The sequence below is a fragment of the Oncorhynchus tshawytscha genome, linkage group LG10, assembly GCF_018296145.1.
Source record: "Oncorhynchus tshawytscha isolate Ot180627B linkage group LG10, Otsh_v2.0, whole genome shotgun sequence".
NCBI classification, from domain to species: Eukaryota; Metazoa; Chordata; class Actinopteri; order Salmoniformes; family Salmonidae; genus Oncorhynchus; species Oncorhynchus tshawytscha.
The window spans coordinates 28,234,939-28,246,950 of NC_056438.1; the positions used below are offsets into that span (position 1 = coordinate 28,234,939).

Consider the following 12,012-nt stretch of genomic DNA (forward strand, 5'->3'; position numbering starts at 1 on the left):
AAGAAGGTCTTTCGTTTGTCTGGAAGCAAGACGTTGATGTCTGTGACGTGGCTGTTTTTTTTTGTAGTAAGTAATTGCCTGTAAACCCTGCCACATACGTCTCATGTCTGAGCTGTTGAATTGTGACTCCACTTTGTCCCTATACTTACATTTCGCTCGTTTGATTGCCTTTCAGAGGGAATAACTAAACAGTTTATATTCGGCCATATTCCCAGTCATCTTTCATTGTTAAATGTGGTGGTTCAGGCTTTCAGTTGTGCGAATGGCGCCATCTAGCCACTATTTCTGGTTAGGGTAGGTTTTAATAGTCACAGTGGGTACCACATCTCCAATGTACTTCCTTATAATCTCACTCGACGAATCAGCGTATAAATCAATGTTATTCTCTGAGGCTGCCCGGAACATTTCCCAGTCCGCATGATTAAAACATTGTGAAGCGTGGATTCCAATTGGTCAGACCAGCGTTGAATGGTTCTTGTCATGGGTACATCGTGTTTGAGTATCTTGCCTATAGGACAGTAGGAGCAAAATGGAGTCATGGTCGGATTTGGTCGGATTTGCCGAAGGGAGGGCAGGGGAGGCCTTGTATGCATCGCAGAAGTCAGAGTAGCAGTGGTCCAGTGTATTGCCCACATGCGTGCTACAATCAATGTGCTGATAGAATTTAGGTAGCCTTGTTCTCAAATTTGCTTTGTTAAAATCCCCAACTCCAATAAATGCAGTCTCAGGATATATGGTTTCCGGTTTATATAGACCAGTGCTCCTTGAGGGCTGTCATGGTATCTGCTTGATACGGCTGTGACGATACCCGACGAGAATACTCTTGGGAGATAATATGGTCGGCATTTGATTGTAAGGAATTCTTGGTCAGGTGAACAGAAAGGACTTGAGTTCCTCTATGTTGTTATGATTAGTCCATGAGTCGTTAATCATGAAGCATACACCCCCGCCCTTCTTCTTCCCAGAGAGATGTTTATTTCTGTCGGCGTGATGCATGAAGAAACCCGGTGGCTGTACCGACTCCGACAACATATCCCAAGAGAGTCATGTTTCTGTGAAACAGAGAATGTTACAGTCTCTGACGTCTCTCTGGAAGGCAAACCTTGCCCTATTTCCGTCTACCTTGTTGTCTAGAGACTGCACATTGGCGTGTAATATACTCAGAAGCGGTGGGTGGTGTGCACGCCTTCGAAGTCTGACCAGGAGGCCGCTTCGTCTACCTCTACTGCGGCGACGTTGTTTTGGGCCGGCCTCTGGGATGAGATCCAATGTCCTGGGTGGTGGTCCGAACAAAGAATCCGCTTCGGGAAAGTTGTATTTCTGGTCGTAATGTTGGTAAATTGACGTCACTCTTATATCTAATAGTTCTTCCCGGCTGTATGTAATAACACGTAAGATCTTCTGGGCTAACAATGTAAGAAATACTACATTAAAAAACTAAATACTGCATAGTTTCCTAAGGACTCGAAGCGAGCCGACCATCTCTGTCGACATTTTAGAATATGCAAATAAGACTGTTAGCAATGTAGGGTCTTTAGCGGGAGGCAGAGAGGCTTGTTGACACCTGCTTTGTTTGTAACGGCCATTTATATGCCCACACTGAATCTCAATAGTCTTCCTCTCCTCCTCGACTTCATATGCACTGATCTGAAAGGATAGGAGAGGTGAAAAACATGTTGCTTACAGCCTTCCTGTGTTTTCAGGTCAGTGCAGCTGAAGGCGACGAGACAGAGTAATCTATTTTAGACTATGGAGATACTGTCCCCAGTTTGAGGCTGTGAGTAATCTCTTGTCTTCTGACCCGCATCTTCTTTTTCCTCCCCGGTTGTCTTCTGTCTCAAGTCTGCCTCTTGACTGACAGCTGTCAATCTGTCATAGATAGTCACCAATCATGCATAGTCTTTTTGACAAACTCCATCCAAATGACAGAGATACAGTATATCATTTTGTCACATTAGTAGATCATTGGGGCAGATATGCAACAAAAGGACTATGAATATAACAATGGTAATGAGAGTATTTCATCCACATGTCTGACCACATACTTTGAGATTCATATGCATGCAAATCAGGCTGCTTGCTATAGAAAGTATACATGCTCCCTACTTATACCTGTTCTCCATCCATGTGCCTCCTGATTCTTCCCACTTATCAACTACATCCAGGTATATGTGTGCTCACTACCCTCCCCAATCTACCTAGCACTGCACCAATCCTCTAAAACCACCCCACTCCATGATTAACGCAGCCTATTGCACCAGTAACCCATGTAGACGAAGGTACTGGCAGAGAGAGAAGGAAGTACCCCATCAATAAACCATGCCTTGAAAAAGCCCTGGGTTGGCTTTTTGATCTTCTGACTTCTCATATCCGCCGGTACCCCTGGGTGGGCCCCTCTGCTTCATAAGCCCCCCTCCTGTCCCAAACTCAAGGTTATCACAGAGACAAGAAAAAGAGGCTTCTCCCCCCAAAAAGTGACTGTGATAATCGTCAACATATCTCTAATGAAAGAAGAATTACAAAGAAGAAGAAGAAGAATTACAAATAGAGACACGTCTAAAAAAGTATCACTCGAACACTTTAGATCCCAATGTGAAACAAGAAATTCAAAAGATCAAGAATTAAATGTATTAAATGTATTCACAAGAAGTACAGCAGAAGCAGTAGGCGGTAAGCCTATGAAACAACTAGCCTATAGATTGCGAAAACAACAAGCAGATAATACTATCGATAAGATAAGCAACCCCCGAAACCAAAACAATTCAACATATAATGGAAGAGATACAACAGAGCTTTGACAATGACTTACAGAACGGGATGGTAGTCTCTGAATTTACCACGGAGGAATAAAATACAGCTACTACTAGACTAAAAGCAACCAAATCCCTGGGTACAGACGGTTTCATCTCTGAAATGTATACATCATTTAGAGAGCAGATTATCTCAAGTTTTCTTGCAGCCTGTAACTGGGAATTTCAGAAGGGTGACATCCCCTCCTCATGGATAGAGGCCCTAATTTCACTTACACTGAAGGAAGGGAAACATAGACCACATTATGGAACACACAGGCCAATCTCGGTCCTACATTTGGATTACAAACTACACTGAACAAAAAATATAAACGTAACAAGTTGGTCCCATGATTCATGACCTGAAATAAAACATTTCAGAAATGTTCCATATGCAAAAGAAGCTTCTTTCTCTCACATTTTGTGCAGAAGTGTGTTTACATCCCTGTTGTATATTTATACTTTGACAAGATAATCCTGACAGTTGTGGCATATCAAGAAGCTGATTAAACAGCATGATCATTACACAGGTGCACCCTGTGCTGGGGACAATAAAAGACACTCTAAAATGTGCAGTTTTATCACACAACAGAATGCCACTGATGTCAAGGAGTGCGCAATTTGCATGCTGACTGCAGGAATGTCTGCCAGAGCTGTTGCCAGAGAATTGAATGATAATTTCTCTACCATCAGCCGCTACCAACGTCGTTATAGAGAATTGGCAGTAAGTCCAACCAGCCTCACAACCGCAGACCACGTGTAAAGCGTGATGTGGGCGAGTGGTTTGTTGATGTCAACGTTGTGAACAAGTGTTCCATGGTGGTGGTGGGGTTATGGTATGGGCATTCACGAGCTACCGACAACAAACACAATTGCATTTTATTGATGGGAATTTGAATGCAAGAGTGATATTGTGACGAGATCCCGAGGCCCATTGGCGTGCCATTCATCCATCACATTATGTTTCAGCCAATATCCAGCAACTAGCAAGGAGTAAGACAACATTCCACAGGCCATAATCAACAGCCGGATCAACTCTATTCGAAGGAGATGTGTCGCGCTGCATGAGGCAAATGGTCACACCAGATACTGACTGGTTTTCTGATCCACGCCCCTACCTTTTTAAAAGGTATCTGTGACCAACATATGCATACAGTGTCTTTGGAAAGTATACTGACTCCTTGACTTTTCCCACATTTTGTTACATTACTGCCTTATTCTCAGAAATCCACACACATTACCTCGTAATGACAAAGCAAATGTATTAAAAATAAAAAAAACTGAAAAACATTATATTCATACACTTGAAGTCGAAAGATTACATACACCGTAGCCAAACACATTGAAATTCAATTTTTCACATTTCTGACATTTAATCCTAGTAAAGATTCCCTGTCTTAGGTCAGTCAGGATCACCACTTTATTTTAAGAATGTGAAATGTCAGAATAATAGTAGAGAGAATCATTTATTTCAGCTTTTATTTCTGTCATCAAATTCCCAGTGGGTCAGAAGTTTACATACACTCAATTAGTATTTGGTAGCATTGCATTTAAATTGTTTAACTTGGGTCAAATGTTTCGGGTAGCCTTCCACAAGCTTCCCACAATGAGTTGGGTGAATTTGGGCCCATTCCTTCTGACAGAGCTGGTGTAACTGAGTCAGCTTTTTTGGCCTCCTTGCTCGCACATGCTTTTTCAGTTCTGCCCACACATTTTCTATAGGATTGAGGTCAGGGCTTTGTGATGGCCACTCCAATACCTTGACTTTGTTGTCCAACTTTGGAAGTATTCTTGGGGTCATATCGATTTGGAAGACCAATTTGCTACCAAGCTTTAACTTCCTGACTGATGTCTTGAGATGTTGCTTCAATATATCCACATAATTTCCCTACCTCATGATGCTATCTATTTGTGAAGTGCACCAGTCCCTCCTTCATCAAAGCACCCCCACAGAATAATGCTGCCACCCCACAGAATAATGCTGCCACCCCCGTGATTCATGGTTGGGATGGTGTTCTTCGGCTTGCAAGCCTCCCCCTTTTATCTCCAAACATAACGATGGTCATTATGGCCAAAAAGTTGTATTTTTGTTTCATCAGACCGGAGGACATTTCTCCACAAAGTACATTCTTTGTCCCCTTGTGCAGTTGCAAACCGTAGTCTGGGTTTTTATGGAGGTTTTAGAGCAGTGGCTTTTTCCTTGCTGAGCGGCCTTTCAGGTTATGTCAATACAAAACTAATTTTACTGTGGATATAGATACTTTTGTACCTGTTTCCTACAGCATCCTCACAAAGTCCTTTTGCTGTTGATTTGCACCTTTCGCACCAAAGTACGTTCATCTCTAGGAGACAGATCGCGTCTCCTTCCTTAGCGGTATGACGGCTGCATGGTCCCATGGTGTTTATACTTGCGTACTATTGTTTGTACAGAGGAACGTGGTACCTTCAGGCATTTGGAAATTGCTCACAACTATGAACCAGACTTGTGGAGGTCTACAATTTGTTTTCTGAGGTCTTGGCTGATTTCTTTTGATTTTCCCAAGATGTCAAGAAAAGAGGCACTGAGTTTGAAGGTAGGCCTTGAAATACATTCACAGATACACCTTACAATTACTTCAATTAGCCTATCAGAAGCCTCTAAAGCCATGACATAATTTTCTGGAATTTTCCAAGATGTTTAAAGGCACAGTCAACTTACTGTATGTAAACTTCTGACCCACTGGAATTGTGATACAGACGAATTATAAGTGAAATAATCTGTCTGTAAACAATTGTTGGAGAAATGACTTGTGTCTTGTCCAAAGTAGATGTCCCAACCAACTTGCCAAAACTATAGTTTGTTAACTAGGAATGTGTGGAGTGGTTGAAAAATGAGTTTTAATGACTCCAACCTAAGTGTATGTAAACTTCTGATTTCTACTGTAAGTGTCAGACCCTTTGTTATGAGACTCAAAATTGAGCTCAGATGCATCCTGTTTCCAGTGATCATCCTTGAGATGTTTCTACAACTTAATTGGAGTCCATCTGTGGTAAATTCAATTGGACATGATTTTGGAAAGGCACACACCTGTCTATTTAAGGTCCCACAGTTGACAGTGCATTTCAGAGCAAAAACCAGGACATGAGGTCGACGGAATTGTCTGTAGAGCTCCGTGACAGGATTGTGTCGAGGCAAAGATCTGGGGAAGGGTACCCAAAAAATGTCTACAGCATTGAAGGTCCCAAAGAACACAGTGGCCTCCATCATTCTTAAATGGTCTGGAAATGCCAATACTCTTCCTAGTGCTGCCAATACTCTTCCTAGTGCTGGCTGCCTGTACAAACTGAGCAATCGGGGGAGAAGGGTCTTGGTCAGGGAGGTGACCAAGAACCTGATGGTCACTCTGACATAACTCTAGAGTTCCTCTGTGGAGATGGGAGAACCCTCCAGAAGGACAACCATCGCTGCAACACTACACCAATCAGGCCTTATGGTAGAGTGGGCAGATGGAAGCCATTTGGAGTTTGCCAATAGGCACCTAAAGACTCTCAGACCATAAGAAACAAGATTATATGGTGTGATGAAACCAAGATTGAACTCTTTGGCCTGAATGCCAAGCGTCACATCTGGAGGAAACCTGGCACCATCCCTAAGGTGAAGCATGGTGGCGGCAGCATCATGCTGTGGGGAGACTAGTTCAGCGGCAGGGACTGGGAGACTACTCTGGATCGAGGCAAAGATTAACAGAACAAAGTACAGTGAGATTCTTGATGAAAACCTGTTCCAGACTGCTCAGGACCTCAGACTGGGGCGAAGGTTCACCTTCCAACAGGACAATGACCCTAAGCATACAGCCAATACCTTCGATTCTGTCAGATGGCCCTCTCTCTATAAGGTCTTATATAGATTTAAATTCCATGAGGACATTATTAAAGCGTTTCAGGCATTATAATGTATGATAGACCATTAGCAAGAATTAAAACCAAAGGTGACCTCTCAAACCATTTACATTAGAATGGGGTGGTAGACAGGGATGTCCTGTGTCTCCCCTCCTCTTTGCCCTTTTTATAGAACACCTGAATCAATGAATTAGACAAAATAATAACATCAAAGAGATTGATATGATGGGAGTAGAAATTGGCATTATTTGCTGAAGATGAGTTGATTTTTCTGGGACAACCTAACAATCATTCCTAGAACTGATTGAAATGGGACAAGTTCATCTGTAGATACATATGGCAAGGGAAAAAGCCTAGAATCAGATATAAAACCTTGCAGTTATCAACAGGGAATTGAGGAATGATTATCCCGTGTCTAAGAGAATACTACTATGCAGCACAGATAAGGCTACTGGTGCAACTCAGTCTACAGCAAGATGGAAGGAATGTGAAACTACAAGGGGAGTCCCAATACAGGCTATGATAGCAGATAGGAAGTTGGTAGATAAGCTCATAGATAAAGATAATCCTTGGATAAATTTACATTTGAAGATTTGGTATGAAGTATAATTTGAAAGATTCAGATAAAATACTAAGATGGTGTGCTATGATACCTATTTTTCTCCCAATAAAATAGATAATCGTTTTAAAGGATGGGCAACAAGAGACCTCTCAGCCTACTGTACTTTTGTACACAAGGGGGTGTTCCAATGCTTCCAAGTACTAAGAGAGAGCCAATGATTAGAAGGTCAAGATTTCTATAGATATCTCCAAATTCACCATCGGACTATAGAACAGGGCATGCAGCAAAAGTATCTCTGGACTATTCAATGGCTTCATAACGACCAAATCTCAAAATACACTATACATAAAGAAGAAATGGGAAAGGGTGGGGGAACATGGTAATTTCTGTGGAGGAGTGGGAAACATTATGCCAATCACAATGGAAATTAACAAGCTCATTGACTTGGAGGGAATTTGGATGGAAAATATTATGTGATTCTTAACCACTCGTCTGCAGAAAAGACATCAGGGTAATGGAACGGCATGTTGGAGATTATGTGGATCTAATGAGGCAAACCATTACCACATATTTTGAAAATGCCCTAAGCTTGTAGGCAGGATGTGCATAAATACATGGAAGCCATATTTAAGGTTGATGCCACATGCAGAGGTGAGGTCATTACATTTGATCTAAGGGATGCTTTAGACAAACATTTGATTGGGTTACTCCTACTAGCAAGTACGAAAGCCCTGACAAAAAATTGCTACAATTGGAGGTGCCCGGAGGCAGATGAATGGATATATGTAATACTTGAGATCTATGTGATGGAGAGGCTGACCTCTTCTCTGAGACTGCAGATTTGGTCAAAATAGTTTGACTATATAACACCATTAAGATCTGATTTTGTTTAATGGTCAAAGTGGAAAAATAATGTACTGTAATAACATCCCCATGTTCAACCATTAATAATTAGAGTAGAACGTTCATTGGGAAATGCAGAATTATTGAGACCTTTAATATTTATGACACACTCAACTCCTGAACGTCTTACATTTTTGTTTTATGCATTTCAACTTCTATTGTGCTCTTTTTCTTTATACTCAATGTGAAAATGTCATGTGTGTCTGAACCTTGTTTTTCAAATAAAAACAGAATTTAAAAACCAAAAAAAGAGAGACATATCTAGAGGGAGGAGGAGGAGGAATGCGTGGGGTTTGTTTTTTCTCGATATTGTCATTGTTTTCCCCCTTCAATCTCTTTGGAGACGCAGGAGTTTTAGTTCATCTTCGGAGGGGCAGATTGGCTGGGGAAAGGATCAAATATCAAGGTGAAGAGGGTGGGTTGGCGCGGTGGGTTGGCACCGTGGGCTGGTGCGGTGGGCTGGCACGGGCTGGCTGCCGCTGCCAGACTTTTGCTTCCTGTCCACATGTTTGGCAGGCAGATTTGCTCTTGGCACTGGGAGCAGGTTTCGCTACTCTGCCTAATCTGAACGCAGCCCCCAAGCCTCCTGAGCTGGCGTACTTTTGAAAGCTGAACAAATAGAATAAGAATGAATAACTAACAGTGCGGACGTGTGTACACTCTTATGCATAAACGAAGGGAGCATACGGGTACACACACACCAGGATTTTACTGTAAACCATGAGATAGTCCACAGCTTTTCAGCACCTTCTGAGACTTTTCTTCTCATCGCTGCATGACAGTACATGAAAGACATGACACTGAGTGACATCTACGAGTCATATCCATGTTAAAGTTCCGGATGAGTGAGTGTGAAGACAGCTCAGTCTTGACATTACTTTATTGGGATCTATCTTTCATAAGACACAGATGGTTGTTTCTGTGAGCATTCTCTGCTGACATGGTTGAATATTTCAGACTGTGTATGCCAATGGAACACCACTTTAAACAAAGAGTAACCCACTGAAAGCTGGAGAGAACTAAAGACAGAAGGCCCAAATGAGGGGATATTGAGGCTATGTATGTGCTCAATATTGACAATAGTGACTTGATTAAAGAGATACTGTGTCACATATACATTTTTACATATTTGATTTTAGTCATTTAGCAGATGCTCTTAGCCAGAGCGACTTAATAAGTGCATTGACGACGTCTTCCCCACAGTGACCGTTCGTACATATCCCAACCAGAAGCCATGGATTATAGGCAACAACCGCAGCTAAAAGCTAGAGCATTACTACGGACATTACTCCAGAAGCTTATAAGAAATCCTGCTACGACCACCGACGAGCCATCAAAAAGTCAAAACATCAATACAGGACTAAGATCGAATCCTACTACAGGGCTGGCAATCTATCACAGATTACAAAGGGAAACCCAGCCGCGAGCTGCCCAGTGACGAGAGCCTACCAGACGAGCTAAATTCCTTCTATAATTGAACCATGCATGAGAGCACCAGCTGTTCCAGATGAATGTGTGATATCGTTCTCTGTGGCCGATGTGAGTTACACCTTTAAACATTTTGACATTCACAAGATCACGGGGCCAGATGGATTACCAGGATGCGTACTCAGGTCAGTCGCTGACCAGGTAATCAGTCTAAATTACTATCTCCCCGTAGCCATGAAATGCTTTGAAAGGCTTGTCTTGACTCACATCTACACCATCATACTAGACACCCTGGACCCACTCCAATTCACATACCGCCCTAACAGATCCACAGATGACGCAATCTCCATTGCACTCCAAGCTGCCCTCTCACACCTGGACAAGAGGAACACATACATGAGAATGCTGTTCATTGACTATAGCTCCAGAGCTATATCTCAGCATTCAGCACCATAGTGCCCTACAAGCTCATCATTAAGCTCAGGACCCTGGGACTGAACACCTCCCTCTGTAACTGGATCTGCTCCCATGTGGTTAGGGTAAGCAACAACACATCTGCCATGCTGACCCTCAACAAGGGGGCCCCTCAGGTGTGTGCTTAGTCCCCTCCTGTACTCCCAGTTCACCATTGAGTACGTGGCTGTGTACGACTCCAACACCATCATTAAGTTTGCTGACGACACGACGGGCGTTGGCCTCATCACTGACGACGATGAGACAGCTTATAGGGAGGAGGTCAGTGACCTGGCAGTGTGGTGCAAGGACAACTACCTCTCCCTCAACTACAGCAAGACAAAGGAGCTGATCTTGGGCCGAGCACGTCCCCATCCACATTGATGGGCTGTAGTGGAGCGGGTCGAGAGCTTCAAGTTCCTCTGTGTCCACATCACTAAGAAATTATCATGGTCCACACACATCAACACAGTCATAAAGGCTTTCTACAGCTGCACCATTGAGAGTATCTTGGCAACTGCTTGGCATCCAACTGCAAGGTGCTAAAGAGGGTAATGCGTATGTCCCAGTATGTCAGTGGGGTCATGCTCCCTTCCCGGACTTCTGTACCAGGCAGTGTCAGAGGAAGGCCCTAAAAATTGTCAAAGGCTCCAGCCACTCAAGTCATAGACTGTTCCCTCTGCTACCGCAAGACACACGGTACCGATGCACCAAGTCCGGAACCAACAAGACCCTGAACAGATTCTACCCTCAAGCTATAAGACTGCTAAATAGTTAGTTAAATAGCTAACCAATAGCTACCTAGACTATCTGCATTGACCCTTTTTGACTCATCACATACGCTGCTGCTGGTGTTTATTATCTATCCTGTTGCGTAGTCACTTTATCTACCTCAATTACCTTGCACATCGACTCGGTACTGGTACCTTGTGTATATAGCCAAATTATCATTACTCATTGTGTATTTATTCCTAGTGTTATTCTTTTTATGTGAGTTCTCTTTTTTCTCTGCATTGTTGGGAAGGGCCCGTAAGTAAGCATCTCACTGTTAGTCTACACCTGCTGTTTATGAAGCATGTGACAAATAACATTTGATTTAATTTTGATTACATGTTAGGCTTCAAAAAAAAATATATATATATACTTTATTTTTTATTTTTTTAAATGTAACCTTTATTTAACTAGGCAAGTCAGTTATTAAGAACAAATTCTTATTTAAAATTACGGCCTACCGGGGAACAGTGGGTTAACTGCCTTGTTCAGGGGCAGAAAGACACATTTTTTCCTTGTCAGCTCGGGGATTTGATCCAGCAACCGTTCTGCTTCGTAAAGCCTATTCAGTTAATCAAGCATAATTGTGTAATTATGTATCCATTGATGTGTCCATGTTGTGTAATTTGTCTAGTTGATCATATTGTGTTCATTAGTATTTAGAAACGTAACTTAGATGTAATGGGAAACGTCATGTGTATAGGCATGTTAATTTAATATACTTTTGAGTGGATCAAATAAAGAAAAAAAATGGCCTTGAGCTGGGCTCTAGAGCCCGAAGCGACAAGGAGCCAGAAGCAAATCACTCCTTTGTGAGGTTTGTGTCGGGTACTGGACAGCTATGGACAATTGCCAGTAGATGTGCGGGTGGGAAAATAGATTAGAGCTTTCTGTAATGTTCAAATTTGGTGCATTTGCTTATGATACCCTTGGTGAATAAACGTTTGAAAGTCACAGAGAGCAGTTTGGTCTCAAGTTCTATTAAGAGGAACATGATTCAAAATAGAGTCCAGAAAGTATCATCCCAACAAGGAGCGATTGGGGTTAAGTGCCTTGCTCAAGGGTACAGATATTTTTCACCTAGTCCTCTCTGGAATTCAAACCAGCAACATTTCAGTTACTGGCCCACTGCTCTTAACCAGCAGGCTACCTGTATAGCTGTAGATACAGTATCAGGTCACCAGGTCATTGCTCTCACTCTGCTCTGGGTGCATCTTGCCAGCTTTC

The 12,012-nt window shown here is 42.5% G+C and overlaps 1 protein-coding gene across 5 annotated transcripts in view; it reads right to left on the reverse strand.

Moving 5' to 3' along the window:
* The window catches only part of LOC112261015 (neurexin-2-like), a 935,354-nt gene that overhangs the window by 417,213 nt on the left and 506,129 nt on the right, over positions 1 to 12,012 (reverse strand). The gene's annotated exons all lie outside the window — the stretch shown is intronic.